Source organism: Eublepharis macularius, chromosome 1 (assembly GCF_028583425.1).
Source record: "Eublepharis macularius isolate TG4126 chromosome 1, MPM_Emac_v1.0, whole genome shotgun sequence".
Taxonomy (NCBI): Eukaryota; Metazoa; Chordata; class Lepidosauria; order Squamata; family Eublepharidae; genus Eublepharis; species Eublepharis macularius.
The window spans coordinates 45865137-45874308 of NC_072790.1; the positions used below are offsets into that span (position 1 = coordinate 45865137).

The 9172-nt window shown below is 50.8% G+C and overlaps 1 pseudogene; it reads left to right on the forward strand.

Annotated features, from left to right (window-relative positions):
• The first annotated feature begins 851 nt into the window (after positions 1-851).
• On the forward strand, positions 852-1891 carry LOC129338967 (60S ribosomal protein L13-like; annotated as a pseudogene).
• The last annotated feature ends 7281 nt before the right edge of the window (positions 1892-9172 follow it).

A 9172-nucleotide genomic window follows, 5' to 3' on the forward strand; every position in this document is an offset into this window, starting at 1 on the left:
TACGCAAAAGAATAAATGGACACAAATCTGACATTAGAAATGAAAACGTCCAGAAACCAGTGGGAGAACACTTCAATCTACCACGAGATTCCATCAAAGACTTAAAGGTCGCTGTAGTTCAACAGAAACCTTTCAAAAACAAAATCCAACGGGAGGCTGCTGAACTGGAATTCATATGCAAATTTGTCAAGCTGGGACTGAATAGGGACTATGAATGGTTATCACATTATCACAGGTAACAGATTTCCTTTACAGAGGCGGGGTCTGGGGGAGCTCAGTGGCACCTGGCGTGGGCTTTCGGGGACCACAGATCTCTTTGTCAGATGCATCTGGCAAGGAGAGCTGTGGTTATCGAAGGCTCATACTGCATTGGAATTGGATGGTCTAGCTGTTTGGCTGCTACAAACTAACAGGGCAAACTCCTTTGAAGCCAACTGATCCACACACCAAAAGGAGATGTTTACATATACTAGCAAAGGAATGTTTTGGTTTCCCCCCCTAATTGCCTCTTCTCTTTCCTCCTCTTCTTTCCCTCCTCTTCTGTATTTGACCAGTCTCTGTATCATGCATCTGACGAAGAGAACTTGATTCTCAAAAGCTTATGCTACAATAAAATTGGTTAGTCTTAAAGGTGCTACTGGACTCTTTTTGATTTTGCTACCACAGAGTAACACGGGTAACTCCTCTGCAAGCTTTTAGGGGCTGTGTCCATGGCAGAAGACCAGTAAGATCCTGCAAAGAACTTCAGCTGAGCACTGTTTCTCTTTTACCTCTCTTGGTTTTCCTGTAGGGGAAGAAATGAGAAAGGGGAGTGGGGGGCATTTTTTGTCATGGGAGGGACATAAGAAGCCATGGCGCCCAGCTGGAATGGCATGATCTTAAAGCCCCATTTCCACAAAGACTGGCAACGTTGAGTGGCTATATGGTTTAACCAGCCTGCCAAGAAGATCCACAGGAGGAAGGCCCGGCAGGCAAAGGCCCGGCGTATCGCTCCTCATCCGGAATTTGGACTAGAGATGGGCACAAATTGGGGGAAAAACAAACCATGTGGTTCGTGGTTTGCCACATTTCACAGACCACGAACTTTCACGAACCTGCCCACGGTTCGCGAACCAGTTCATTTGGTTTGTGAAAATGTCACATCCAGGTCAGAAAATCATCACTTCCAGGTCAGCAGAATGTCATTTCCGGGTCAGCAGAAGTTCACTTCTGGGTCAGCAGGTCTGCAGGAAGTCCATCACCTGTTGCCTAGGAAACCGATTGATTGGCACCAGGCTGTCTGCAGTGACGAACCAAAAAACGAACCAAACAAACCAGCCTAAAGTTCGTGGTGGTTCGTCAGAAATGGGATCTGACAAACCGTGGTTCGTGAACCACAAACCGGCCTGGTTCGTGCTTAATTTTGGTTCATATTTTGGTTCATGCCCATCTCTAATCTGGACCAATCCGTCCCATTGTGAGATGTCCCACCATGCAATACCACACAAAAGTCCATGCTGGTCGAAGATTCAGCTTAAAGGAGCTGAGAATGGCTGGCATTCACAAGAAGTTTGCTTGGACAATTGGTATTTCAGTGGACCCCAGGCGGCGTAACAAGTCTATGGAAGCCTTGCAAGCCAACGTGCAATGGCTGAAGGAGTATTGCTCCAAGCTCAACCTCTTTCCCCAGAAACCCTCTGCTCCTAAGAAAGGGGACAGTTCAGCAGAAGAGCTCAAAATGGCCACAGAGCTCTCTGGACCAGTTATGCCCATCAGGAATGTTTACGAAAAGGAGAAGGCCCAAGTTATCTCCAAGGATGAGAAGAACTTCAAAGCCTTTGCCAGCCTGCGCATGGCCTGGGCTAAGCGAGCTAAGGAAGGAGCCGAGCAAGATGTGGAAAAGAAGAAATAAACTTTTTGCTCTCTCAATACAGGAGGATAGAATTGAAAAAGAAAGAAAGAAAGGAAGGAAGGAAGGAAGGAAGGAAGGAAGGAAAAGAAAGAAAGAAAGAAAGAAAGAAAGAAAGAAAGAAAGAAAGAAAGAAAGAAAGAAAGAAAGAAAGAAAGAAAGAAAGAAAGAAAAAGAAAGGGGAGTGGGGACTGAGATGATGGTTAGCACTGCTGTAGGAAGCTTTCTTTTCTCATACGTCTGTCTTTTCTATACAAGGAGGAAGATGGGAGAGCACAGAGCTCTGTGCCTGCTGGGGATGCATCAGGATAGAGTTCTTTCCCTCTAATCTCCTGTCTTCCGTTACTGGTACAACATTTTCTCTTCCTCAGATATTTTTTACACGTAATATAACACTCATCTCCAGCTAAAACTGCCCCTTTGTAAGAACAGGAGCCTACTTGACCTCTGTTTTTGCTACAAATATTTCTGCAAAACAGAAAAAAAGGAGGAAAGTCTTCACGGTCATGTTTGTGTCATGTTCAAAATTGTTGGGTTAGATAAGTGCCAGGGGGCAGAGCTGCTGAGAAAAGGGGACTAGGAGGGCAAAATGAAGTGATCGCTGGTCTCCCTGGGAACCCATGAAGTTGAGCAAGTCAATCATATTGTCTGGGTTGCATCTAGATTGGGTAAGGGAAGCTGGATGGGATATTTGTCTGGAGGGTACCTAGCAAGGAAAGTCACTTCATGATTTGGATCTTGCTCACCTCTTCTTTCTCCTAGAAACACCTGGAATCTCTGAAAATGTGGTGCTGCAACCACATCAAAAGCACAGAGAGTGGGGGCAAAATTGCCTCCACCTATATCTTGGGCCAGCAGTGTGCCTCTTGCAATCAACAGGAACATTTTTGATGGAAGAGGAAGATAATAATAAGATAATAAGAATATCTGATGGAAGAGGAAGATAATGATAATGATAACTGTACTTATATACCGCTCGTCTAGACAGATTAGTGCCTCACCCAGAATGGTGAACAAGTGAGTGTTGTTATTATCCTCACAATACAGCTGGGGAGCTGGGGCTGAGGGGAGTGGCTTACCCAAGGCCACCTGCTGAGCTCACAGCAGTAATGGGATTTGAACCAGTAGAGTGCTGATTTGCAGCCAAACCACTTAACTGCTGTGCCACAGCACCCCTTCAACAACAACAACAACAGCATTTGATTTATATACCACGCTTCAGGACAACTTAACACCCACTCAGAGCGGTTTAAAAAGTGTTATTATTATCCTAATGACAATCACTCTGTGAAGTGAGTGGAGCAGAGAGAGCTCCAACAAGTTGTGACTGACCCAAGGTCACCCAGCTGGCTTCAAATAGAGCAATGGGGAATCAAACCCAATTCTCCAGATTAGAGTCCTGCTGCTCTTAACCACTACACCAAAATGGGAACAATTTAGAATGGTTCCTCAGTGCAATATTCCTAGGCCACGTCCTGCAAACATCAACTCTTCAGAGGATATTGTCAAAAGAGGTTGCTGAATTTGTGCTCATGCCTTGTGAGGCAGATTGTGTGGCTGCCAGCATCAGATATGCCGCTGCAAGTTTCAGTAAAGGAAAGGCAAAGAGATCTCAAGGTTGATTGACATGTTACAAAGAACAGGCATGCAGCTGCTACAAGGGCTATGGATCAATGCAGTTCCCATGAATTGGGAGGCTCAGTTTGGAGCAGGACTATGGCACATGGGAAGAAGGGCCTTTGGGGAAGGGCAGGGGCTCAGTGGAAGAGCTTCTGCTTGGCATGCAGAAGGGCCCAGGTTCAATCTCCAGCATCTCCACTTAAAAGGATCAGGGAGTAGGTGACGGGAAAAACCTCTGCCGGAGACCCTGGAGAGGCACTACCAGTATGAGTAGACAATACTGACCTTGATGGACCAATGGTCTGATTCAATATAAGGCAGCTTTATGTGTGTATATGTGATCCATGCAATTTTCCCAACCTGAAATGGTCCATTATTTGACCCATTGGGGAAAGATATAAGTACTGACGGTTACTTGTAAGTTTCACTAACAGGGCAAATAATGGGAGCTGGGACCATTTTAGGTCAGTGTGGGGGGGGGGCAGGGATTGGAGGGGATTAGAGCCCAGTTTGGTGGAGCGGTTAAGAGCATGGGACTCTAATCTGGAGAACCAGGTTTGATTCCACTTGTAGCCAGCTGGGTGGCCTTGGGTCAGTCACAGCTCTTCCAGAGCTCTCTCAGCCCCACCCACCTCACAGGGTGATTGTTGTTGTAGGGATAATAATAATAACATACTTTGTAAACTGCTCTGAGTGGGTGTTAAATTGTCCTGAAGGGTGGTATATAAATTGAATGTTGTTATTTTCCCCCCACACCATGGTCCCAATCTGAATCGGGGCCAGCTGCCAAGGAACTGAGTTCCCAGCACAGAACTCAAAAAGCATGTCTGTTGACAGTCTGTACATCCTCCACAAGGAATGTATAATGTGTGAATTGGCCCTTCTGTCAGCAGGAAGCTGTGCAGTAAATTCATAGCAAGGTTTGCACGAAATATATTCAGACTGAATTGCCGAAGAAAAAGTGTATTAAAATTTTGTGATTGCCATATTATTTCATAATATCCTGATATTCCGGTACTCTTCTTGAGTAATAATAATAAATGCAGGGATAGGGAACTGCCTCCCCATTCACTTGCAGTCCTCTGTTAACTTAGAAGTAAGTCACATTACGTTCAATGGGGCTTATTTCCACATATGTAAGTATGGGATCACAGCCTTCATTTACTGCATTATTTGAGAATTCACACATGAAGTATCCTTTCTCGTTTGCAACAGTTTCATTGTCATATCTGTGTGTGTATGAATATTTTAGATTACATACATAAAAGGTGCACTCTATTAAAAAGCTGCTGGAACGTCTTTAAAAAGAATTCCTAATTTAACACAATGTTGGTTACCAGATACTAGATACTCCTGTAATAGCTGTATATGTGGGTAAAAATAATTCGGCCCCTCCCGGCCGGCAGCCAAGGGCTTGAGGCTGGGGGCCGCATTTGCCGCGGCGGCAGAATAAGCGGCAGCCTCTTGGGAGGGGGCGGGGCTTGGCGCCCGTTCGGTGCAGCCTCGCCCCCTGCTCCGCACTTGTCTCCTTGCGCTTGGTGGCCTCGGAGGGTTTTTCCAATCCTCCGACGGGCAGTGGCCGAGTGCGCGAGAGGAGAGGAGCGGAGCGGAGCGGCGACGAGGGCAGCTGCGGCTCCTCGGTTCACGGCGCTCTGCGCCAAGTGCAGCCGTGGCTCCTCGGTTCGCCGTGGTTAGGCGTCTGTTCAGCCGCGTCTTCTGCGCGGCTCCACTAGCGCGCGCGGCTGGGGGGGGTACTGAGTGGGCGCTTGGGCGGCCGCGTTTTTGCAGCTACGCCAATCGCGTTGGCTGCTTGAGGCACCGCCGGCCAGGCAGTCTCCCCCCCGGGGGGGCCATCGGCTTAGGGCCTGCAAGAGGCTGTGTTGCCTAGGGGGTGGAGCTGGGAGCATTTCACCCCACTCCTTGGGAGGCTGGGTCGGGAGCATCTAGCCCCACTCCTTGTTAGCTGGTTCCAGTTGCTGGGTTAGGGGGATCAGCAGACTTTTCACCATTGCCCCTGTCACTGGGCAGATATTGGCAGCCGTTTTAAGTTGGCAGCCATTTTAATTTGGAGGCTGTGTTGCTGGGCAGAAGTTACCGGCTTCCTGCGTGGATTTAGTTTGCCTACAGGGGGCGGTGGTTCAGTCCTTGCCCCTGTCGCTGGGCAGATATTGGCAGCCATTTTAATTGCGGTGGCTCTGTTGCCGGGCAGAAGGTTGGAAGCCCCTTTCCTTTCACTGGCTGTAGACAGTTTCTTGTTACTTAATAGTAGAGATTACTTAGAGAACCATGCCGAAAAAGGGGGCGGGTACTTCAAAAGGGAAGCAACCAGCCAAAAGGCCCCCACCCAAAAGGCCTCCCCCTGCCTTGTCTTCCTCCGATGAGGAGGAGAGCGCTAGTCGCCAGGCCATCCTGAACCGCATTGCAGCACTAGAACAAGCACGGGGCGTGGGGGCTAGTGGCATGTCAAAGCCTAGTCGGCCTGTTAGGCGGTCCTCGGCGGCTGCTTTTCAATCTGAAGTACTCAAACGACTTTCTGCCCTTGAGGGGCCTTCTGTTTCTTCAGGTGCTGCCGGGCCTGGCACGGCAGAGACCCAAAGCAAGGAGGTTGAGCCTTCGAGTGCTGATCCTGGCTGGATGGCTGACTCTGAACCCGTGGCGGTTGTGGCTGACCCAGTGTGGGACGGTAAGTCTGCACTCACACAGCAGGGGGATGGTTGGCCTTGGGGACCTCGGACACTGGACCCTGCCCAAGTGCCGAGTGTGATGGCATCTCAGGGTGTGCGGCTTGGCCCTGCACTTAGTCAGGTTGAGTTTGGGGCGGGTCCAGCGTGGGGCAATCAGGTGTTAGGGGGTCCATATCCACAGTCTGGTCCCGGCGCACTGGGCATCCCGGGCTTGGTGGGGCAGCCCGGCAGGCAGGGTTTTGAAGGGCAATTCATGCCCGGATGGCAGGGTTTCGAGGCTCAGTCACTGCCGGGCACATCCACTTCTTGGCCCGGCTACGCCCCCCCAGTGGGCTCTACTTTTACTATGACCCCCTATGGTCTGGTGCCTTACCGGGCGCTTCCGTTTGGAGACACTGCCCTCCCCTTGGGTGACCATCTTACGCAGGTCACTAGGGACAAGATTTTGCGGGGCGAGTTTGTCGATGTCTTCTCCCTTCTCTACAGGGAATTGGAGAAGAAAGACAAGGAGGAGTTAGATGATAGGGATAAAGAGCGGATGAAACGCCGCAGGGTAGATCGGACCTGGGCCAATTGGCTACCCGGGTTCCTTATCTACGCAGGTGTCATCGTGCGGGCTCAGCCGTGGAGGGCGGCAGCTCTTTTCCAGTACCTTGATATTATCTACAAGGGGTACACTGGCTTCGTCGGTGCTGCTTGGATGCAGTACGACGAAGAGTTTAGGATGCGAGCTGCTATGAACCCTGAATTGCCGTGGGACAAGATTCTGCAGCAGCTGTGGCTGCAGGTGATGGCCCCGGCTAAGGCCAATCTTACTGATCGCTCGGATAGCGGCCATTTAGTGCAGCGGTTATCCAATGCTCCCAGTTCCCGCGGGCCCGCGGGTCAGCCGGTTCAAGCACGGCTGTTGTGCTGGGAGTTCGCGAATCAGGGAACATGCACGCGGAAACCGTGCAAATACCGGCATGAATGCCCAACCTGTGGTGGTGCCCACTCCTTTAACTACTGCCCTAGGCGATATAAGGGAGGTTGGAATAAGCGTGGCGGTGGGGCCGGAGGTAATGCTCAGCATCAGGCTGGAAAAGGGCCCCAGCCCAATAAAACTGAATAAAATTAAGTTCCTCTTGGATATTTATCCCAAGCGGGAGGACGCAGCGTTCTTGTTTGAGGGGTTTAAGTTTGGTTTCAGGATTCTGTTTCAGGGTCCCAGGACCCCTTTCATGGCAGCCAATCTTAGGTCAGTGGCTGGCATGGAAGGGATTGTGAGGAACAAAATTGCAAAAGAATGCGCTGAGGGCCGGGTACTGGGCCCATTTGGGGCCCCCCCAGTCCCGCGTTTGCGGGTCTCCCCCTTGGGTGTGGTGCCAAAAAAGGCGGCAGGTGAGTTCCGCCTGATTCACCACCTTTCTTACCCCAGGGGAGGATCCGTCAACGATGCTATTCCTGACCACCTTTGTTCTGTGAGGTACACGTCTTTTGATCAGGCAGTCAAGGTGGTCAGGCGTTGTGGGCCGGGAGCTGAGTTGGCAAAATGCAACATTAAGTCTGCTTTTCGCCTTCTCCCGGTCCATCCTGAGGATTTTGAGCTGTTGGGGTTTTCCTTTGAGGGCCGTTTCTACATGGACAGAGCATTACCCATGGGGTGCTCGATTTCATGTGCGGTCTTCGAACGCTTCAGCTCTTTCCTGGAGTGGGCGCTGTGCCAACAGCTTGGCTGTTGGGACACCGTCCACTATTTAGATGATTACCTTTTTTGTGGGCCCCCCGGAACCGGCCAATGTGCCAGGCTCTTGGAGGGCTTTATCAATCTGGCGGCACGTCTGGGGGTCCCCTTGGCTCATGAGAAAACTGAGGGCCCTGCCACGGCCCTCACCTTTCTGGGCATTGAAATGGGCACCGTCCATCAAACCTCCAGACTGCCGCTGGAAAAGCTAGCCGACCTCAGGTTGCGGCTAGCCTCATTTAAGGAGCAGCATAGGGTATCGCTGCATGAGTTACAGCAGCTCGTAGGCCACTTAAACTTTGCTTGTAGAGTTGTGGCTCCTGGCAGGGCTTTCCTGCGGCAGCTCTGTGACGCCATGGGCAAGTTAAGGCTTCCCCATCATAGGCTCAGGATAGATGCTGGGATTAGGGAGGACCTTTTCGTTTGGGAGGAATTTTTACGGGCATTTAATGGAGTTTCTTTCTGGAGAGATAACCTCAGGCTGGAGGCAGAGCTGCAGATACACTCTGATGCCTCAGGGTCCCTCGGATTTGGGGTGTTTTTCCGTGGGCACTGGTGTGCCGAGCGGTGGCCTGCTGATTGGGTTGAACAAGGTCTCAGTCGGGACCTTACATTCCTTGAATTTTTCCCCATTTTAGTTGCGGTATCCCTGTGGGGACGGGCCCTTGCCAATCACACCGTGCACTTCTGGTGTGATAATCTGGCAGTGGTTCATGTGGTGAACTCACTCACTTCCAAGTCGCGGAGGGTGATGAGGCTGGTCCGAGCTTTTACCCTTCTATGCTTGAAGCTGAATATTCTGTTCCTGGCCAAACATGTCCCTGGGTTGGAGAATGGGGTGGCAGATGCTCTGTCTCGCCTGCAGATGGAGCGATTTCATCAGCTTGCCCCAGAGGCCGACCTGATGCCCGCCCTGATGCCGCAGGAGCTCTGGCAGCTTGGAAGGTTGAAGCCTCCAGGGCCATCCAGCTAGCCATTGCCCCCAGCACACAGAGGTCCTATGATCGTGCGGTGAGGCAGTTTGTGGGGTTTAGGACGGAGCAGGGACTGCGACAGGTATGGCCGATCCCTGTGACGCACCTTATGCAGTTTTGTGTGCATCGTAAGGTGAGGGGCTTGGCTGTAAAGTCCATCAGGGGACAGCTAGCCGCATTAGCATTTGCTAGCAAAGCCCGTGGCTTTTCAGAAGCCACTGGGGATTTCCGCCTCAAGAAAATGTTAGAGGGTTGGTCTAGGGAGACAGTCAGATCGCCGGAC